We start from the raw sequence: 22,420 nt of genomic DNA, 5'->3' as shown, positions 1-22,420 counted from the left end.
CCTTTCTGGAAGATATGCTTTAGTCAAACACAAGTTATTGGGCTCGATAGAGAGAAAACTGGGTGAAATGTTACGGGTCTGTTTTATAGAGGAGGTCAGAGTAGATGATCTAATGGTCTCCTTTGGCCTTAAACTCTATGAATCTGTTCAACTTGTTGAACCTCCTGATGCAGCAAGTCATAGTTCATGAAAAGCCACAGAGCTATCAGCACCTTTGGCCTGGATTCATCAGAGTGAATTTACATATCAGTGGAACACAGATTTCTTGAGAAAGTTTCCTTTTAGTCGTGCATAAAATCCACGTGGCTTAAAAATAAATACAATTCAGAACTGGCTGGAGAGTCAATTGCTTTTTTTTATTACATATGCAATGAAAGGTTTTGAAATAAGGATCCACATTAAAAGGCAGCATTACAGCAAGGTCAATAATGCAAATACATAATAAATATGCACATGTACAATAGCAGCCAATGCAATCATTTTTTCTTGGTAGAATCAGGAAAAACAATCTTTGTGAGAACACATTTATTCCAAGCATGTGGCTTTTGGTGATAAAACAGTTACTAAATATTGGCAGTTAGACTACTTAACCCATCATAGCAAATAGGGTAATTAATGGTAACGGAGTGGGTGAGCTAAGCTTTACTACTGCAAACCTTCCCTCTCCTTTTCTTCTTTTATCGCAATCCTTAGGGTACTTCTCTTGCGCACCCACCCTTTAAACTGGCTGGTCAAGATACCAAACCAAGATTTTCACCAGTAATTTACCCAAGAACACATTTTGCTGAAAGACAAGTTCATTTCTTACAGGTAATTAGCAAAGAGCTGTGTCAGTGAAATGGCAAATTTGCTTCAATTCAAGGAATATTTTCTACTTCAAAGAAGCTTGAGTACCATGTTGAGAGGCTAGATCAGGACCGGAGGGAAAAAGAAACAGAATGGATCCTATTAAAAGAAGGTTTGGCGTGAGTGAAATCCAATGGATAAGTGCTGGATGGTTGAATGGTCAGACAGGGTATATAGAGGGCAGAGACAAGAGTTCACTTGAAGTTCAAAGGTAGCACATTCAAAATAGATAAATAACAGTCTATGCAACATATAATTAGTCTTTTGGTGGGATATTACTGAGAGAAACAGTTTATTAAGATTTTTAAAAAAGGATTAGAATATGCAGAAGAATAGTATTAGCAATTACACAAAATCATCTGTGCAAATTCTACTTACACAGAATGAGTCATTTTTTAAGGAGAAATAAAATATCTTTTTTTTTTCACTATCATTGTCACTACCATGGCAATTGTGGGCTAGATGGATTTTGTACCTGGCAAATTTTCATGACAATTTAGCAAGTTTGCATTAATATAAAAATTGAGAGTTCTCATACTTCAGGGGGTAAGATGATCCACTGCTGTGGTCAGGAAGAAATTCCTCCTTGTACCTGCCCACTGAATAATATTGCACAATTAGGAATATTGTTTTTGGGAGTTAATAATCTGGCATTGGCTCTTGTAGACAGGATACCATATAAGATTGCCTTTCTTTGTATGGCAATTACTATGTGCCTATCCTTAACAGTTAGCAATAATAACTGCTAGTGGGCTTTGTGGCAGAGTGGGTAGATGCACTCTCTTTTTTCATTTACAGATAGGGACCCAGCTTAAGTATTTCTGTGGTCACATGTGAAACAGAGTTTGATTATCTCAGTCTAGTCCTAAGGTTGTTTTTCTCAGTTGGCATCCCTAAAATACACTTGAAAATAAATTGCTGGCACAAATCACGATAGTTGTGCACCTAAATATGTTGGTGCCTGCCAAGTTTTGTGCCTGCAGTTCATTGTTGCATCAGAAAAGTACCACGCAACTTGTCACAACTGGCCTATTTGTTATCAGAGATGAGTGGACAGGTGCTATGTATTCGATTAGCTCGGTGTCAGAAGTCTGCTTCAGAAGAGCTGCACGAGGAACCATATAGCGAAACTAACTATGCTTTTCTAACCAGTGCCACTAGTCTTTTATGAGACTTCAGATTCCACAATCCCCCTGTTGATTTTTAAAGCAATACGACTTGCTAAGCTGCAGGCTGCAAAGACCATCCCTTGTTTAAAAAAGAAAAATTGCAGTTCTTTTGAACCACCTTTCTAGCTGAGTTTAAAAATAAAATACCTCCTTCTTTAAAGTTACAATGCAGTAACAAAATCCATTGGCCTCTTGAAGTTTTTTTGCTGATTTAACAAATAATTTCCAAATAACGGCAGCTACATGAAACCATGAAAAATCTCGGATGACAAAATGGCCCAAGTTCACTCAGAGAAGTGATTTTTGTTTGACCAGGCAGGGCAATGAAATGGAAACACAGCTTCCCTTGTTTTTAAAAGCCCTCAATAGAGTTCTTTTTGTTAAATGTCTAACCAGGTCTGTCCTTCAGAGGAAGAAAAATGTTAAGGTCAGAGAGGACAGCCTTCCGTGCTGTACCTGTCTTAGGAGACTCTTTTAGTTTCCAACCTTGCTTTTTACCAAAAGGCCAATACAAATTCAGGACAGATCCTGAGCTCGTGTAAACAGGCATAGTTCCATTGAAGTCAATGATGCGATGCTGATTTACACTAGCTGAGAATACGGCCTGAATGGTCTCTTTGGCCAACATTTTTTCAGCATGAGTTATTTTCTTCCTTTGTTTCACATTCTTTAATCAAATTGTTGCACTGATTATTTTCATCCTAATTTAAAATAAAAAATTACAGTCTATTGTGCCCATTTTTCCAAGCAGTGGTGCACATTTGTAGCATTACATTAGCTGCAGGTAGCAACTACAATCTCAGTCTTCTCTTTGATGCAGTGAAGTGCCTTGTGGATTAATGCAGATGAACATCCAATCAACAAAAATAACCTTTTCATACCTATGTGATAGGGACATGCAAGCTCATACTCACTTGTACTTTTTCCTTATTGCCTTTTTATATCTCTGCAGGCTTTACACAGCACAGGCCTACGTATAATAAAGGCAGACGTTGAACCTATACACTTGATTGGGCTTTTAAAACACACCCATACTCCAGTGCAAAGGCCCAGAGCTCAGACTTTGCTGGCTGTACTGAAATAACCATGACCAAAATTTTTCTCTGTATTTCTGTCAAGGCGAAGATTTAGCCAATGCGATGGACGGCATTACCAGACAGTATTAGACGAAAATAGCTAGATCTAACTTTGTCTGGTAAGACATCAATCAGCAGGCACTCAGGCTAGAGGAAATGCAATCAACATTAGCGGGGTTGTTTCAGAATTCACGACTATACAGGCAAAGGGAGGAGGGGCTGAGGGCCCCACAGGTAGGTTTCTAATTATCTTGTAAATATTTAACTTTGATTTGTTTGCTGATAAAGAGCATTTAAAAAAAAAAAAAAAGCCAACTGCTTCCAGGTTACTGGTATGTGGGCTTCACCACTCCCAAGGCAATGTAAAGGACCTGAACTCATCTCAAGACAATAGCTGTGTCCACAGCAACCATTTGGTTGGGAAATTTCCCAGTATGGCTGACTCTTGTGCAGGTTTACTGCCAGTAACTACAGTCAGAGTGCTACTGTGGAGTACTGAGGCCCAGATCCTCAGAGGTATTTAGACTCCTAACTCCAGTTGATTTCAACAGAGGGTCTGGGCCTGAATGATATAATTCTTCTCACAACATGGTGGCGGCAACCCCATTGATCGCCATTATCTAGTCTAGTCTAGCGCTCCTGTCAGTGCTAGTAATGGTGGGAATCTTTTCAGAAGAAAAGCCTAGTGTGGACAAGAGGCATAGATAGCTTTCACACCATTATAAATCAGTAATGCTCAAGGAAATACACTGGTGTAAGCAAGAAAATAATCACACCCAGACCATTTGGGGGAGAGGGATTTTTTTAGGCTCTCCATACCTTTCACAGTAAATCAGTCTAAATTCAACTAGCCTCCCTAGGAGAAGAATGATTGGCCACTTTCCTAGGTATAAAGAAAAGGAGGACTTGTGGCACCTTAGAGACTAACCAATTTAGTCTCTAAATAAATAAATTGGTTAGTCTCTAAAGTGCCACAAGTCCTCCTTTTCTTTTTGCGAATACAGACTAACACGGCTGCTACTCTGAAACCATTCCTAGGTATGAATCATCTGTTTGAGGAATTGACCTGAGCCATATGCAGAAATACATTCTTTTAAATGTCACATCTCTGGCACCTCCAGTGGGTGCCTGATTACAGTTCTCTCCATTTTGATTGACTGTCCCATCAATCCAAGCTCAGCACCCTTCAGAGTGTGTTTTCAAAAGAGAGGATATATTGAAAGTGGCTTTGCTCTACAGTTCATCTTGTTTAAATGCTAGTTAAAAGCCCATTTGCAGAGTCACTCGCATTTCACACCATTTCCTGAATCACTTTCAAACGGGTTAATAAGTAACACCATCACTAATCACCGACAGATACTTTCTCCCTCCCTCCACCCCTTCATCTTAATTTTTTTTTTTACTGAGAGCGATACACCTGCAAAGGAAACCCCTTTCACCAAACAGCGCACAAACTGTATTCATTCTAGCACAAAGAGACCTCAGCTAGACTAAACCCGGTGTGCTTAAAGCAGGCATAATCGGCTGCTTTCAAGCTACGCAGATAATAATATGAATGCACATTGCCACACATGCTAATGTTTTAAAAAGCAACAGAAAGTTTAAACAAAAACTTTCCATTGTTCCTGTGTTCCATAACAGTTGTTTTTGGCATGGAGTTTTTGGCATGTGCCAAACCTATTTTGGATGGGAAGGGATGTAAGCCTCATGGCTGGCTCTCTATACTGGGTTAATTCCATCCTTTTGGTGAATGATAGAGCAGAGCTGCGACTGGAAGCCTCCTCAAATAAGAATTTCTTATTCCCAAACTCTCTCCCCTATTACAGAGGTAGGCCTAAGACACAAAGTTCACATTCAGACTGAAGAGCAACAACGTTTAGGGATGGTAACATCCATTGGCAAAATTTCCATCATTGTGACGGGCCAAACCAAAGCAAAGTTCCCAGTTTATGCAGACCTGGGATTTTGATTCAGCCACGTCTCTAAACTTCATGTGCTGAGTTATAAGGTCTCTTTCTGTCTTTAGTGGGCCCAATTTCCCACTCCATTACACCAATTTGACACCAGTGTAACTATTAATTTCAGTGTAAGAAGAGACTCAGGCAGAACATCTGCTTCAATTATTTTCCCCAGTTTATTGAAGCACTAAAAATGAAAGTGCCAGGTCTTGAGTTTCTGCGGTGAACTAAGGAGTCTATTCTCAGTGTATGCATGCAGCTCCAGTGGACACTGGAGTTAGCTGGAACTCTAAATGCTGGGGATTGGTGAATTTTAATATATAGGGCCAGATCCTCAGCTGTGGTAAATTGGCATAGTTCCACAGACTTCAGTGGTGCTTTCTGACTTACACTAGCTGAGGATCTGGCCGATAACCTCAGTGCTTCTATTTGGTGACACGGAATTCTGAAATATAAATCTTCGTAATTCATTGATGATCTCCATTCTCTCCGAGCTGTGCGCACAAGTGTATAAAGTATGGACTGCCATTACAAGGATTAAAGGAGAAAATAAAACCAGGGAGACAGACAGGGACTGAGAACTGTGGCAGATAAAGATGAAGGGCCAAAGTTTTCCCTCGAGCTACATGTGTGCAGATTCCATTGCAGTCGGTGAGAGTTGTGCATACCCCTGTCTGAGGCGAGTTGTCCAGTCCTGAAAGCACATGCCTTAAACTCATCCTTAGCTTTAAATATGCAAGTGGGTCCATTTAGTTCAGTGTTCTAAGTGTGCAAGAGTTTCCAGGATCAGGGCCAGAGTGTATTCAGCAATATTTTCACCTTCTGGACCATGTTTACAGCCGTGCATCTCCCCCTGAAGCCAATGGGCCTGCACTGGGAAAGGGGAGTGGATTTTCATGGTGCTATGGTGATTCTTTGAATCACCCTGACTGTCCAATTACACTGGCTAGTGAGTTTTTCAAAGCCTTTTTATTGCTATAGTGATGCACACAGAGAAGACCTCCAATCATTTTATTTTCCTTTTCAGCAAAAGCAATATCTTGCAGGCAACAATAGCTGGAAAATGCAAATGAACTCACCCCTGGAAGGTTTCAGAGTAACAGCCCTGTTAGTCTGTATTTGCAAAAAGAAAAGGAGTACTTGTGGCACCTTAGAGACTAACCAATTTATTTGAGCATGAGCTTTTGTGAGCTACAGCTCACTTCATCGGATGCATGCCGTGGAAAGGCACTGCATTTAGCCGTATGGAGTGGAAATCTATCACCCCTGGAAAAGGCCCACTCACTCCAAAATGCTGTGTAGACATACCTAATGAGGTCTGAATTCTGACACAAGGGTCCTTAGCTGCTATGCACGTTCCCAGGAGTGATCTACCAGTGCTCAAACTTGAGCAGACATTCTCCAGCTACACCTGGGTGGGGCAGAATCTATTCATAGCTTAGGCTAGCAAACAAATCCCTCAGGCATGAGAGAGAGTGAAAGAGGGGCCACTCCCATTTCAGATGTGAGCAAGGACACAGCTCAGGTGGGGTGTCATGAGTCATCCTTCAGACTGTACAATCCTACAGCAGGGGAAGTATTCTCCTCCATCCCCGCCCTCCCCTCCAACCCCAAGTGATTTTCTCATAAAGCAGCATGGTAGCCAGCTTTCAAAACGGTCGTTCCCTTTGTTAAACAAAACCAGAATCCGCTTCTAATCAGAAACATCATCTGTCCCTGAGTTGAATGCAATAACATATTTCTGTTCGAGTCACTACACAATTAAAATGAGTTTCTGGGAGGGAGCGGCTCCTTATATTCTACTTTGTTGTGTACAGTGGATGTAAGAGTTTAATCATTGTTCTGCAGTTAGATTAAACTGGCTCATTTCTAAATGGAGTGATAGGAGGAATTAACCCACCTGCAACAGAAGTTTTTCTGGCCTCTAACAGGGGCAGGTGGCAACAAAGGGGATTCCAGGGCAGATTCAGCCACGGAGATAAATTGAACTATAACTGTGGGTAGATAGACTTTTACAAGCAGCATCCCGCCCTTACCCACCCTGTGACTGGTCTTGCCACTTTTGTGAGCTGTGAATGCATTATAGTGTCTCTGGTGGGAGACAATTGCATTTTTCTTCATTCTGTGACTGAAGCCTTAATTCTAAGCATTGGGTTATTACACTAAACACCAATGTGAAGGTTAATTTTGTTCTTTTACAAACTTCTCTAATTTGTTGCATGGAATAATTTCCTACAAAGCATTTGAAATATTTATTTCAAATCAGAAATTAGAAATGTTGTGTCTATTGTTGACATTCACTAGGCTTTTACTGAATCTTCAAAGACTTGTAACCTTCCAGAGTCTAATACCAATGCTAATGTCTTACCCCGCTTGTCCAAAGGTTCCACTTTCGCCTAAATCATGGTGCAAGCTCTTGTTTCTGAAGCATTTCTTCTGATGAACGTAGTAGTTTGGTTCACCCTTTAAACATCGTTACCAGACAGTGTTAGAGTAGATCCAAAAAATCCAGCACTGTCTAGTAAGATGTCCACAGAGGACCATAGTCTGTCCAGCAATCGGAGGAATGGAGAATCCATTAATGTTCCCATATTCTTCAGAAAACTCACTTCTCATCAAAACTAATGGAAATGGCTCAATAAACATTGCCCTAAATAAATAAGCAACCATTTTAATGGCTTACTGTATAGCTGATGAGTTGAAGAAAAATTCTTCTGGCAATAATTGACAGCAGGAAAAAAATCTGGATTTTTGGAAACAAAAATATTTATCCAAAGAGATGACCTAAAAATAAAAAGTTGGTATAATAATAGTCTAAAATAGAAACACGTGACAGTTTCTTTGTGCTACTTTGTGGTGATGTAAAAGCAATAACTGCACCTTTTGTTACATTTTCCCCATCCTCTGAAGGTCAATAAACAGTCCTAGTTTTCAACCTTCCCAGCTGGTAGAAAGACATACCGAAGAAACTAGTACAGAAGGAGCTTCAAAGAATGAGGGCTAGCTTAACATTTTCTATAACTTCTGAGCTGGCATTTCTGATGTAAATAGTTTACAAGACTAAATTTAAGATCATGGGATGAGGGTAAATTTGGGCCTTAAACAAGGGTAACAGAGACAATAGACTCACCAGCATAGTTAACATACTGCTAAGTAATGCCAAAGATGATTGTATCTCTCCTACTGACCATGTATTTATTCACCTTATAATAAAAGATTAGCATACATTGTGTAACACATGCAAGGTGGATTGTACTATAGTCCACAGTTACTCCATATCATGCATTTGCTGATCAGTGGCCAGAGCTTCATGTAGTTCTTAATGGGCTGGCGCAGTGGTTCTCAATCTTTTTTCATTTGCGGACCCCTACAAATATTCAAATGGAGGTGCAGAACCCTTTGGAAATCTTAGACATAGTCTGCGGACGCCCAGGGATCCGCAGACCACAGGTTGAAAACCACTGGGCTAGCAGACAGGATACTGGACTGTTACTCAAAAAATCTAGATACTATTCCTGGCTCTTCCACTAACCTGTTCTGTGACCTTGGATGAGTCATTTCCCTCTGTTTCTCCTCCTGTTCTTTGTCTGTCTTGTCTCTTTAGACTGCAAGCTCTTTGGGCAGGGACTGTCTCACTATGTCTCTGTACAATGTCCAACACAACAGGGCTCTGATCTCAGGTGGGGTCTCTAGGCACTACTGTAATATAAATAATAATATTAATTTCAACACAAAGCTTGTGACAGATGTTTGACTGTCCAGCAGGGTACCTGCCACCCATTGTGCATTGCATGAAATCTAGACAGTGTCACCTAAGAATAACTTCCTGGAAATAACCAAACATTTCAATTCAAATAGTTCAAATGAACAGCACACAGCATGTGTGTGAGAGACCCTTATGGTTTTTTGTTGTTGTTGTTGCTGCTTTCTGTCATGCTTAACACCTGCCAGGAGTGCTGAAACACCTGTCCATAATGCCATGTGTAAGATAAAAATATTTAACAGACTTATACCATCTCAAGGATATCCTTGTAAATCATTATTTACGGTGCCTTTAATAACTGATAACTGAAGGAAGGAACAAACTTCCTGCATTGTTTCAGTTCTCGGTCAAAAGACACAAAAGGCATCTGAGAACTTCTCTGGGGCAGGTTCTTGTTTCCATTAAAACCCCTTTACACTGGTCTAGCAGTGCGAAAGGGGGTTTAAAGCAGGTGTAATGCTGTGTAATTAATTCCCACTTTAAAGCTACTCTATGCTGCCACATTGCTGCAAAAGAGTTTTAGGGTAAATGAGATCAGGCCCCTTCATGTTTTCCTCCTTCCAATGTATTATATTGCAAACATCTCCCAAATAATGAAGAAATATTTAGAGAAAATTGTTTTTAAATGTTTGAGTGTTTTTTAAACATTGTAGATGGACCTTAGAGGTAGAGTTTTGATCCAGATACAAGATTTTGGTTCTGGCTCACTGCTAATAAAAACACCTTCTTGGACAATGTCCACTGTTATAACATACTAATGTAGAAAGGAAGCAAGGTACCATCTATGAAATTTGTTGTGGCGAGAAGGTACAGAGCAAACTACAAAAAGCAAAATTCAAAAAGTTAAGGGTGCTTAAGTTGACACTTCATAACAAGATGACTGGTCAGAATTCTTAAATCAGTTTTTACTAGCTGGAAAAAAAATCATTTTGATTATGAAGCAAAGTTTGAAAGTAGGGATCCAAAATGTTATTGCTAATAAATCCTTATTTACTTGTTCTTATTATATTTTCTGTAAAGTTACAAAACACTGTCTGGAAGTTTAAAAATAGACAGAAAAGATTAAATAAGCATTCTCACAGCTACAAAACTTCACATTTTTGTTTGGAACTATTTATTATATCATTGTTCTCTTAAAAGTGTGTTCATCTGTATATAGTATCCAGGGTTTTATATTTATATGTTCATTTAAATCATATCTTCAAAGTGTAATCTAAAAAAAAGTGTTTTCTTACATTCATTTTTAGCTTCTAATCTAGTCACCCAAAGCATTTTATTCTAGGGTTACTCATGCTTGGGAGTTCTTCAAAATTATCTTCAGTCAAGCACCATTTTTCTTTGTATTAGTTTCCATATTGGCCACTAACCTCTGGTTCCAAATTCGCTGTTGAACTTTTCCACGTTGTGTGCGAGACACCATAATCATCATTACCAGGCAGTATTAGAAACACAGAAAACATCCAATGCTGCCCAGTAAGATGGTAATGGCATCCCAGGATCGCAGTCTACAAGCAGCAGATAAACCACCAGCCAGAAAGCCTTGGAGAAGAAAAAAATAATAGAGAGAGAGAGAAAAAGAGAGAAAGAGAGGGAGAATTCCACCGTATAATTGTCAACCTTTTGTGATAATTATTTGGGAGAAGAGACTAAATTACAACTTTCTTATAATTTAGCAGAAAAAAATATACCTACTTCGGTTTCTGATCATTTTGGACCAGGGCTTTCCCTGTACCCTAAACCTTACTGTTCCCTCATACTGATAGATCATGTCAGATATATCTAATCCGACAGCTCCTAATGCAACAAGTCTTTGGAACTGATGGAGATAACAAGATAGTAAATTAAGCCCAGCCAAGCATCACAGCCTATGTAATGCCCCCTAACTGCTGCCGTAAGTTAATAGCAACAAGGCAAAGTGCTAAACCCTGTAAGCAATTGGATCTCAAGCCATGGTTAAATGTACACTAAGGCCCAACTCCAAGAGGTAAACTACTGACAGATCCAACTTCTCTTTAAGTATGTCCATGCAATTACATATGAACTTTACCTGTGCTTGTATTAGGCAACTGATATTTGCTGATTTCTTGAGTCATCTTTTAAACCAGGTTTATTTTTTCTTTTAATTTCAAAGAGAAGAACTTTGAGTGCAAATTTATCATAGAGGAATTCTTAATACCAAGGAATTAGATTAGAATTCTGAAGTTGTCAGCATTCTATTTCTCCCTCCACATCTCCAACTATAACATCATAAGATTCTGTAAATGTGAATTTTTAGTGTTGTATTACCAGGTTAAAAAGACAGAGAGAGAGAGAGACAGAAAACACAGGGTCACCTGGAATATTTAAAAACCTGTATAGCAGCTAAACAAATTAGTGCAATTTGTTCTAATTTGTTTAGCACAAAGAGGCTAAACATTGACACCTAACACTCTTGAAAAGTAAAGGCCTGTAAAATTACAAACATGCCTTCCATTGCATTCTGAAACCAGCTGGAAATCCCTATTTGCCAGACACTGCTGACAGATAATGCTGCCAGAGCCTACTGGCTGTGGTAGGGTTTTTTGGTTTTGTTTTTGTTTTTCACGTTGCCTGCTCTGTTGCTAAGACCTTTGCCAAGCCCCCACCATTTTGATCGGTGACTGTGTCGGAAGCAGTAAAATGGCCTCCAGGATTAACTCAGGAAGCATTCAGGGATGTCAAATCTGCAGCTGGGGGAGGAGGGAAAAGAAACTGTATTTGTTTCCAACTGATTTCAAATCAGCAGAAAGTTAGTGAATTCGTGAATGCAAGATCCACATGTTTAATTTACAACAGCAACAACAAAACCCCGAAAGGATCTGCTTACGTACCAAATTCAAAAGCCTGACAAGGAGAAAGCGAGCCACCATACCTCTCCCAACAGCAATGTCCTTTTTGAATATAAATGATTGAGCTAAAGTCAAAAGTGACACATCAAAGGGGAATCATGGCACAAAAATAAAAAAAAATTTGCAACTAATCTCAGTTAAACTCTCAAACCACAGAAGATGGGGAGACAAGAAAAAAAAAAAAAAGATGCCCATACACAGTGTTGCGTGTAAGCTAACCTATTCTGTATGTAAGTTAACCTGTTCTGTACGTAGGTTACATTATATTGCAGGTAGATTAATAGACCCTTTTATTCAAATGCAAAGATTCACAAAGATTTTCAATTAGGAAAAATTTCAGTTGCTAAATACTGATCCCTACAAGTGACGTTAAAAAATAGCACTTCTGTGCCTGTTCCCCAGCAGCTTTTAAAGCCTGGAATTGTGTAGCACGTCCCTCCATCCTCATTTGGATATAAAGCAAGCTGGGTTTTCTTTTCACCGTTTTTGTGCTGGCACTCAGCAAATGGTTAACTAGTCAAGAGGAACTTCTCCCTTTTTTATTAGAACATGCTGCACCCCATCTCATCCGAGCTATTAGGTGACTGTCGAAAAAGATAACGCATAGCAAAAGCAGCTGACAGATAGACATGTTCCATTTAGCCTCTACAAATGGAGGTTTCATTTTTTTACATTAATAATTCATGGAATTAAAAAGACAACTGAAGGGTGTGTTAGGCAATAGCTGCTCTCTCTCTAAAATAGCCTACGGTTTAAGTGTGATAGTTGCATCTGAAATAAAGTGTCACTTTCATGGCGGGCTTAGAAATAATAAAAACCCCAGAGTATATTGAACAGTGTTTTGAAACATGGCATCTAGAACTATTACCCATGTAATAATATTAAAAAAATTATTTGCTAGAAAGACCACAGTTAAAATAATTACAGGGAATATTGTTATAATTGGACCGTAAACATCAGTTTATTGTACTTGAAATCAAAAGGAACTATTTTAAATAAACTGCCAGAACAAGATAATGTAGAGCTACGATTTTGGATATTTCACCCTGTTTTGCCTACAACACACCATGTCTTGCAAGGATCTGAGAACTGTGGATGATTTCACCCATCCATGTGCTGACCGAGGCCCAGCAGAGCAAGTTAATGGTAATGTGGCACCATGAAGATTGAACTTCTTCAGGTTTGTGGTTTTGAGTTAGAACCTGAAATACTTCACAATTTTTCTCCTTTATTTCCTTGGTTGTTACGACTCTGTAGGGTTTGAGCATTTTCCTGGGATATTGCAAAGATTCCAGTGTGACTGAATAGAATAGATGCATTGAAAATGAGCCTTCCATTGATTGTATCAGGTCTATGTGTCTACATAATACTAAGTCAGGAATGTCCCAATGCTTAAATGCCAAGAGATTTTAAAAATTTTTTTACATGAGATGGTGCGTGTGGGGCCTTTGGCCACGCTACAGCATCAACTAAGTGTCAATTTTATCCTGATCAGTGACTGATATTGTTTGCAGTATTCGGAAGATGCTCTATGTGAAAAGGAAGTGCTGATCAAAATTAAATAAGTCAGACATAATGGGCCAAATTAACTGGTGCCACTTTCTTGACTTCACTATTGTATATTGCTGTAGACAGTATTATCTTTAATTCTTTGATGATAAATTGTGTCCCTTTTTTGCATTGACATAAAAGGCCCAAATGCAGCTCAACTGCCACAGTTACACGGACCAAGAAGCAGTCCACAGACAAGTCCCACAAGGGGCTGGGCTGTGTAGTGACACTTTAGACAGAAGCGTGGAGATTATGGGCAGGACTTGATCCCTGGATACCCACATACGGGGATGAATCTCAGAAATTCTTATAGACGGAAGATAGGCCATTGAGTCTACAATCTATCTAAAACTAAGCACCAAAATCTCCACAGACCATGTAAAAAAGTGTAGTGGGCCCCATCTTCCACTCTAGGCTGCAGACTGATGTAACAGCTGCAAAATGCAGCCATGTCTGCCTTGATATAGGTTAGTCACTAAAAACCCATTAGTTTGGGCTTTGTGCACACGAAGATTTGACCCTAAATATACTGAATAGCATGTGTGCAATGTGATCAATATACAGCTGATGTGGGGACTGTAACTTGGGGGTTTCCTGGGCCACCTCCTGCCCTTAGATACACTTCACAGCCCCCACTGCAGTTAATGAGAGCTGGTACATGACACAGATCACCCACCATTAGTCGAGATTTGCCAACAGTTTTCAAACAATGGTATCTGAGAGACCAGTTTTCCCTTAAATTTAGGGTAGGAAATAACTGGGGTATAACAACTGTTGGCAAGTGTCGAGATCTTTTTCATGATGATCACTGTAGCTGAGACCAGCCTCCTGCTTTTCATTCATGTACATTTCAGCCATAACATTGCACTAGCTAGTTTGAATCACTTAATCAGTGACACAACAACCCAAGGTGCACCAACGCTGTACATGCACATTTGAACGGGCTGTCTTAAATCACAAGTTCATGTGAACCTCCACGGAACTAGAGACACAGGGGTATAGCCAAAGGACTCACTAAGCTCCTTCTCGTGCCATTTCAAAGATACAGTAGGGGGAATCCAAGTCAACCACACTTTCTTTTAGATAGTGTAGGGCTGGGACCAGCAAGTTTGTCAATTCACCAGGCCCTACTACCTTGTTTAAAATCCCATTCTCTCTGTAGGGAACACTGCACTTTAGGACAAAAAACATCTAAATGGTGGCATCGTGGCCTAGCAGAAAGATAACTAATGTAACTGTTGAGGCTGCGACAGCAAAACAATGCTAGAGAGAGATCCAAGACCGCTTTAACTAATCAAACAATAGACTATAGTATATTCTGGTCGGTGACCACTCATCTGTTACACAATGGTTCTTTTTCATAGGCAAAGATCCCTACTGCTGAAACCTTTGAACACTTGCAAATGAGCCACAGCTGCTAGCTAGCAGAGGGCATGTCAAACCTGTAACGTGCATATGAACATTTTCTTCCGTTTGAATTTCATTGGCACTAACTCCGATTCTTGTATTGTGAAGAGAGTGACTGGAGGTCTACGTCCCTGAGCTTCATCGAGACACATCTCTGTTTGAGAGATTACAGGCCCCAAATACTGATCTGCCAGTATTTTACCATTTCCCAAACATCATCTGCTCATTTGAGATGGGGGATGTCCCAGAATGAGGAATGTTTTGGCCAAAAGAGGAAAAGACCTGATTCTAATCTCACTAACACTGGTTTCCACCAGTGTAACATTGCTGGGTCAGATCCTGAGCAGATGTAAATCAATGTAGCACCATTGAAATCAACATAGCTATGCCATTATACACCCATTCAGTATCTGGCCTGTTGACTTTAATGGCTTTACTCCTTATTTACTGCAGTGTCAATAAGAGTGGGGATCAGACTAGGAATTCAAAAGATTTTTCTGTGTCACCATCTGAAAGATATGGAAAAATTTAACACATGCAAGTTACTGTGGAAATTCAGAGTTGTAATAAATGTTCTGTAAAATCCTGCATGGGTGTGTATCCAATAACTGAGTATTTGTTTATACACTTCTCTTGTTTATAGCTAGATCTCAGGTACACCATGTACATCACTCCCAGGATATATTTGTATCTGTAGAACCAGTGAATGGCTTACACAACTATGTATGCAGCTTTTTCCTCTGTAATAGATACAGTACCTATCAATCTTCATATTTCAGATCTCCAAATACCCTGTTCCAGCTAATACAACCAGCTGAAAATATTGCGTAACTAGAATGGCCCAAATTCAGAATAATAATTAATACTTAGCTCTTATATAGTGCTGTTTATCAGCTGATCTCAAAGTGCTTTATGAAGGGGGGGTCAGTATCATTATCCCCATTTTACAGATGGGGAAACTGAGGCACAGACAGGGGAAGTGACTTGCTCAAGGTCACCCAACCAGTCAGGGGAAGACTTGGGAAAGGAACCCAAGTCTCCTGAGTCCATTGACTTCAAAGAAGTTACATCATATATAAATTTGGCTCATTGTGTTGCAATATATATTGGTCAATTATGTCATTTTTCTGGATTCTGTGTACTTTGTGATTCTAAAAGTAATGAATGACATATGAAAATTGTGGCTAATTATTACATACCTGTACAGTATTTTGCATATCTGGGTCATACTTTACTTAATGTATGTTGACTAAGATGTTTGGGCCCTGAAAATTAAGCCAAGAATTGTTTATTCCTCATAAAGTATTTTTCATTGTTATATTATTATGTCCAATAAAGAAATAATCAGGAAATGCCTTCTAGAGCTGAAAGCAAACAATATACACAAGGTGGACATGTAAGGGAAAAGGTATAGAAGGTTTCTACAGCATTTAGTAATTGGGCACAGGCTCTGTCTGGCACAAAGTTGAAATCCCTGCCCTTAGCCAGATCTGCAGACAAAGAAAAGTAAAACCCAAAGGGCAAAATTTAATGAAATTTCCACTGTTCTTTTCTTTACTAAGATCAGAAATTGGCCCTAAATTCCTAACAGAGAGGGCTTTGTATTTCAGACCGTCATTTCCTGATAGAAAAAATCTGAGTTCAAATTAACTGCTGAGCATAATTCCACCTCTCATCTGAGATTCTATGATTCTATGATTAAATACACTTCAGCTAACACTGCTTAGGAGTCCAAGGGTTTTTTTCAGGAGCTACTGTAGGTATTTTAGCTATGTGCATTTTACAGTGACGGCAGAGAATCTGGCCTCCAGTGTGGTCAATATGGCATTTTTCATCAGCACTACAGCTCTCTATTTCTATACCAGGTGTATCCTGCCAACATGCCTCAACCAGGATGCAGAGGCACCATTTCAAGGAGATGGAAGACAATTAGCTTCTTATTTTAAATGTAATGCCCATTCATATCTTACCCTCCCTCCTTCAATTGCCAACAAGAGGCTAATTGCTGATGGGTTTGGTGGGGTGGACACACTTGTCCCTTAGGCACTGAAATTAAACCCACCAACTCATTTCACACAGGCCACCAAAGAGACATCAAATGTAATTATTTTAATTAACTACCAATCTAGACTAGAGTCATACCAGTTAGCCAGAGATGAAAGGCTCTTTATCCCACTGCCAAATCCCCTATGATTTCCATACTTCCTCACAGTAAAGAAAGAAAGAAAGAACATGGACTCTGTTTTTATTTGTGGATGTCTAGACTTCATATATCCTTCTGTATATATTTAAGATTCTGAGTCTGATTCTCCATAGCTCAGCTTCTTGTGTTGTCATTCACACTGGTGCTAATTGGGCATGAAATTAGTATAAAACGCTACCATTGATCTGAACAGAGAGAGAATTTTGATTTGGTAGTATTTTATACCCACTTCAGGCAGCCATTAAACGTACAAGGTGCAGGTCAGTGCAATATCCAGGGCGCAGGTCTGCCAGAGGGAACAGAATTTGCCATGAAGCACACTACAGCACTCTATGTACATTTCCAAAATATTAACTCATGCAATCAGAGAAGTTAGGGGAAGAGTCCTATTAGGTCATCCAGTCCCTCCCTCACTATAGCTAGTACATGACAGTACATTTTCTAGTGCTTGGTGTCAATACTATTGAAAGAACAGGAGTCAGTTATATAGATTGGGGTTACCACAAATACTCCCTGACAGCCTCCATCACCTTTAGTGTGAAATATCTTTCTCTGGAACCTCCCTCTTGTTTGACTATAGGCCCTGATTCTGTCCCCATTGGTTCATGGGAGCTAAGCTGAGTCTGTAGTAAGGTGAGGGAACAAAGTTAAATGTAGCACATTGGAGCTCTGTCATTTCAAAAGATGTAAACTCATACTGCATACAATGGTAAGGTAGATAGCAGAGCTTCAGTGATCTTTCTTATTCCCACTAAAACAAAGAAAAATCCTTCCTTTGGGCCCCCCTTGTCCTGCATTCTCTTCAATGGAAACTCAGCACCTGATAGGCTCAATAATATAACCAGACAAGGGAGCTTTAACTTACTGCTATATTCAGTAGAACGCATTAGTACTTTCAAAAAAACAAACAAAAAACAGTTTCCAAAGAAGTTTCAAGGGTAAGCTGGAAAATGCCAGTGTGCCCAAGCAGTTACAAAACGGTGTCTATTTCTTAACTGCATACTGTTTCTTACACCTTGCTGGTGTTAATGATTATTCAGCCCCACGATGGCTGGTGAATTTCCTTCTCTTTATGTCCCTCACGGTCTGCACATTAGTGTTCTGCAATGGAAACTGATTTCTGTTGCATAGTCTGCCATTATAAGAGACAACAGGCATGATATGGTTTCAGAGGAACCCTAATTTCTTCCCAGATCTCTTGCTGTAGCCATTTTACAACAAATCCATTCAAATAAATAATCCTTGCATGGTCTTGCATAACTGCAGACAATAGTAGCGCACATGGTAAGAGAAAGAGCCTTTTGAGTCTTTGTCCACACAAAACTGTGTCTGTTTACTCTAATTTCGCTTACTCTGGTAATCCCCATGCAGAAAATATTCCACATAGCGAAGAGCAGATTTGAAAAGTGAAATATAAATACTGAATTTAAGGAAAACATTAGCATGGCTTTGCAAGATGTGTGCATCGCTTATAAAAATCTGGCCATTTTTAAATTATGTTGGCAGTTAAAGGCCTGGAGGCCACATTCTGATCTCAGATGCACTGTTGTTAATCCAGAGTCACTCCAATAAAGTTAATGGGGTTACATGGGATTTAGGCTGCTGCAGCTGAGATTAGAGGATGGCTCTAGAAATTTATCACACACCTCTTTGAAGACATAAGTCTTCATTCTCATCATACATGGTCTATCTACTAATTAATGCAAGCTTAGTGGCAATTATTATAAGCCACTGGCTCATTTTTTTGTAATTATTGGCTAAAATTAAATCTATAAATGCAACTTTTTTTGGCCATGCTATTTTATTTTGTTTGAACAACTAAACGTATCTTCATCATCATTGTAACTCACTACGGTCTTTTTGTATTAAACAGTCACAATCATTTTTCTTTGTTAAAAGAGCTGCCAGGAATTACATAAACTGAAATATTGCCCTCCTTAATGTTCCCTAAGAAGGTCACTCAGTGATATTGGTAATACTAAATGACCAACATATTATAGTGTCCTGTAAGCCACAACATGGCAATGACAAAGTAAAAGACGGGGAACTTCCCAAAAGGCATGGAGCAGTATACACATGAATTATGGATTCCATTAACCAACTCAGCCCGTAGGAGAGGGAAAATGAAAGCAGCCACCATTTTTAATATACCCATTACTGAGATGAATCCCTATTTCATACCCAAGAGTAACCTATTGCTTTAGCTTTATAACATTAAATTCCACAAGCATTTATTTGTATCCAGTTTACTATCTGTTTAAAAACTGCTTGCACAGTTATTTCTATTTGGACTGATAACAGAACTCACTCCATACTTTTACGTACCTCTATTTTAAGCCAGTCTTATTTAATACCCGCTGCACACATAAAGTTATCAGTCCTGAAAAGGACAAAAAAATATTGAACCAATGTTCCACTACAATTCTCACCATTGCCAGTGAAATAAGCAATTCGTGCCCCACAAAGGCCTAACAAGCAAGATGAAGTTCTTGTTCTACAAAGCATACAGCTCACTTACAGTGTCCTAAATGCAAATATGGTCCTAACAAAAAATTAAACACTCTACCTGGAAATATAACACAAAATTGCTATGGTGGAAGCAGTAAAAATCCAAGCCATATAATGAAAAACTTCAAAACAGATTAAACTAGCATAAGGGAAACACACAGAGGAATACATCGTTGTTCCCCAACTCATCCACCCCAACATGGTACCACCTGAAGGTAGGCCCACATGCAGAGGAAAGACCCTTCTGACTGAAGTGAAGGCAGCAGAGTTGCAAGGAAGGAGGGAATGAGAGAGAGAGAGAGAGAGAGAGAAAAGGGAGGGGATTCTCAGGGAATAAGAAAGTGGCTGTAACCTTACCGTGGCGAAAGATCGAGGCAAAGAATGCAAAGCCAAAATCAAAACACAGAAAACGCCAAAAATCTTTCAGTTTTCTGAGTCCTCAATAGTGCGCTTTCTCTGGCCATTCGGTACCCATGAAATATAAACCCACCCTAATGGTCGCCCAGGTTACCAACTTCATTTAGTTAATCATCACCATTATTACCAATGCTCAGGCCTTGAGAAAAAGGAAAGAATGGCTGAAGAGGAGCGGAAAACAAGGAACTTAAATGAATCCCTTCCCCCCTCCCTTTTTTTCAGCACTAGTATTTAGCTATTGTACCTTCATTACCTTTATTCTCTCCTCCCTCCTCCACTCACCTTCCCCCTCCTCTTTTCTGAAGTACACAGTCAGGCAAAGTTCCACCAGCTTTAAAACAATCAGGTATCAATTATCCTCCAAAGGAGAATGCAGAGTCTCCAATTTGCACCCAGGTAGTTGCAGCTTCGGAGAGGAATGTGACTCTAGCGTGAAAAACTAACTTGTTAGTTAACCTGTATGGTTGAGCCTTAATCAATAGTCAGGGACTATGAAAAGAACAAAGCATGTGAAACTTAAGCCTTTATCTTTGGGCTTCATCAGATAAGCTATACCTGGAGTCTAAAAGGACAGGCAGGTTTGTTTGTAAGCCTAAAAGCTTGAATGCAGGCTAAATTCTGTTTCTAAAGTTCAGTCTATTTATTGACTATTTAAGATTCTTTTTTATCCAGGCTAAAAAACTGTGAGCTAACATATCGTTTTCTAATGACCATTTTAAAAAAAAGTCTAATTAAAGTGAAATGTGTATCCCAGCTATAATATCTAATTTCCTCAGGCCACTTCCACCTGCCCAAAATACGTTAAGGACATTATAATTTTGCAAACAAAATGTCTAACAAATTAACATGTGATTGCATCCATATTTTATCCCCAATTTGCATTTTTGTAATTTTAAAACGCATTATTTGCCTTTTGATAAGACACAGAGCAATTTGGTGACCTTTCTGCATTTCTCTTGGACTAAGGGCGTTTTAAGGGAAAACCCAACCATTACAGAGATGAGTAAACCTTCAAAGGCATAGGGATCCTAACAAGGCTGAAGTGGAAATTTACTTCCTTTCTGAAAAAGATATTGAAGCAATTTGCAGACACTTCACTAGTATATTATGTGGGATAATTAAGCATATTTTAATTTGGAATTTCATTCACTCTAGTCTCTGGCTAAAATAATAGCAATCAGCATTGTTTGTTTAAAAAAATACAAAAAAACTCTCAGCTTAATCTTTATAGGACCTTCAATAGTGCAAACAAAATACTCGCACCAATCCAAATTCTGCTCTCAGTTACACTCATTTAAACTCATTGACTTCATGGGAAATTAATGACAAATTTCTTCCCAGCTTCCACAGGATCTGAAATCTAGCATTGCATAATTTTATCTATAGTTTATGGTCTGATTTTCAGAGATGCCAATCAGACACAGTTCCCATTGACTGCAACCTCTGGAAATCAGGCCTTTAGAGTTTTTTCAAATTTACTTCCAGGAAAAAACATAATTTGTTTATCAAGCCTAGATCCTGCAAATACTTACAAATGCACTTAACTTTACTCATGTGATTAGTCCTATTGCCTTTACTGGGATTGTTCAAGGGATGCAGCCGATGAAGTGAGCTGTAGCTCACGAAAGCTTATACTCAAATATATTTGTTAGTCTCTAAGGTGCCACAAGTCCTCCTTCTCTTCAAGTAAAGAAAGTTAAAGCATGTTCATAACTATGTGAAGGATCCTGGCTTCCATTAGATTTTTTTCATTACATCTTCTAGGGGTCAAATTTTCACATTTGGGTGCTTAAAGTTAGCTACTCAAATCCGGATTTTAACCACCTAAATATCTGTTTAGGGGCCTCAATTCTAATGTAAAATAAAATTTTCAAATGCACTTAAGTCCCATTTTCAAAAGCGACTTAAGCACTGGCTAAATCCCACAGACTTTCACTTAGGTGCTTTTGAAAATCTTGCCATTAGGCACCTATGTCCCTACTTAGGTCCCTAACTTCAGGCGCTCATGTGAAAATTTGCAATTTGAAACACAGACTTTCCAATAAATACATTTCAGAACTATCAAGACTATGGTAAGATTAAGAGCATCCCTAAATTCATTAATCAAAATAAACTAACCAATAAGCACTGCTGCTAACTTAGTTTACGAGTAAATATTTCCACTTGTACATTACTGCAAATAAATGGGCCCCCCAAACACTTACATATTAATGCTATTCTGTGGAACCCAAATGAACATAAAATAGTCTTGTTTTAAAAGGGAATCCAGATACAGCAAAATAATTCATAAATCACTGTTCTTATCATTTTAAAAAATTACATTCAGCTGGATTTACAAAGCTTCCAATTGTGAGAGGAAAATGTAGGTGAAATTTAATTAATCGGACTCAGTGAAAAAAGGTCAGGGCAGCCCTGTAATATTGCCTGAGTTGTGCCTTTCAGGACAATAGTTTTTGGAGGGGAGCTTCTATAGCCCCTGCTGAAATCAAGGGCGTTATGGAGCATTTAAAGCAGGCCAAATCTAGGTTCCGCTTTTATAAAAGGTTAAACAATCTAAAAAGGTTTCTGCCTGGCTTAATACTGTCCTGGAACATTCCAGAAGGCGGTTTTAATAAGGGGTGGAGGGGAAGGCTGAGCTCAACGTCCACAAAGCCT

The 22,420-nt window shown here is 39.1% G+C and overlaps 1 protein-coding gene across 1 annotated transcript in view; it reads right to left on the bottom strand.

Moving 5' to 3' along the window:
- Positions 1–19,872, bottom strand: part of TTLL10 (tubulin tyrosine ligase like 10) — a 97,874-nt gene extending 78,002 nt beyond the window's left edge. The window contains exon 1 of the mRNA XM_073316743.2: positions 19,706–19,872. The gene's annotated coding sequence lies outside the window, so the exon portion shown is untranslated. The remainder of the gene's footprint in view (positions 1–19,705) is intronic.
- Between the last annotated feature and the right edge of the window lie 2,548 nt (positions 19,873–22,420).

The sequence above is a fragment of the Lepidochelys kempii genome, chromosome 18 (genome assembly GCF_965140285.1).
Source record: "Lepidochelys kempii isolate rLepKem1 chromosome 18, rLepKem1.hap1, whole genome shotgun sequence".
Lineage (NCBI taxonomy): Eukaryota > Metazoa > Chordata > Testudines > Cheloniidae > Lepidochelys > Lepidochelys kempii.
This window is presented reverse-complemented; position numbering and strand designations above follow the sequence as displayed.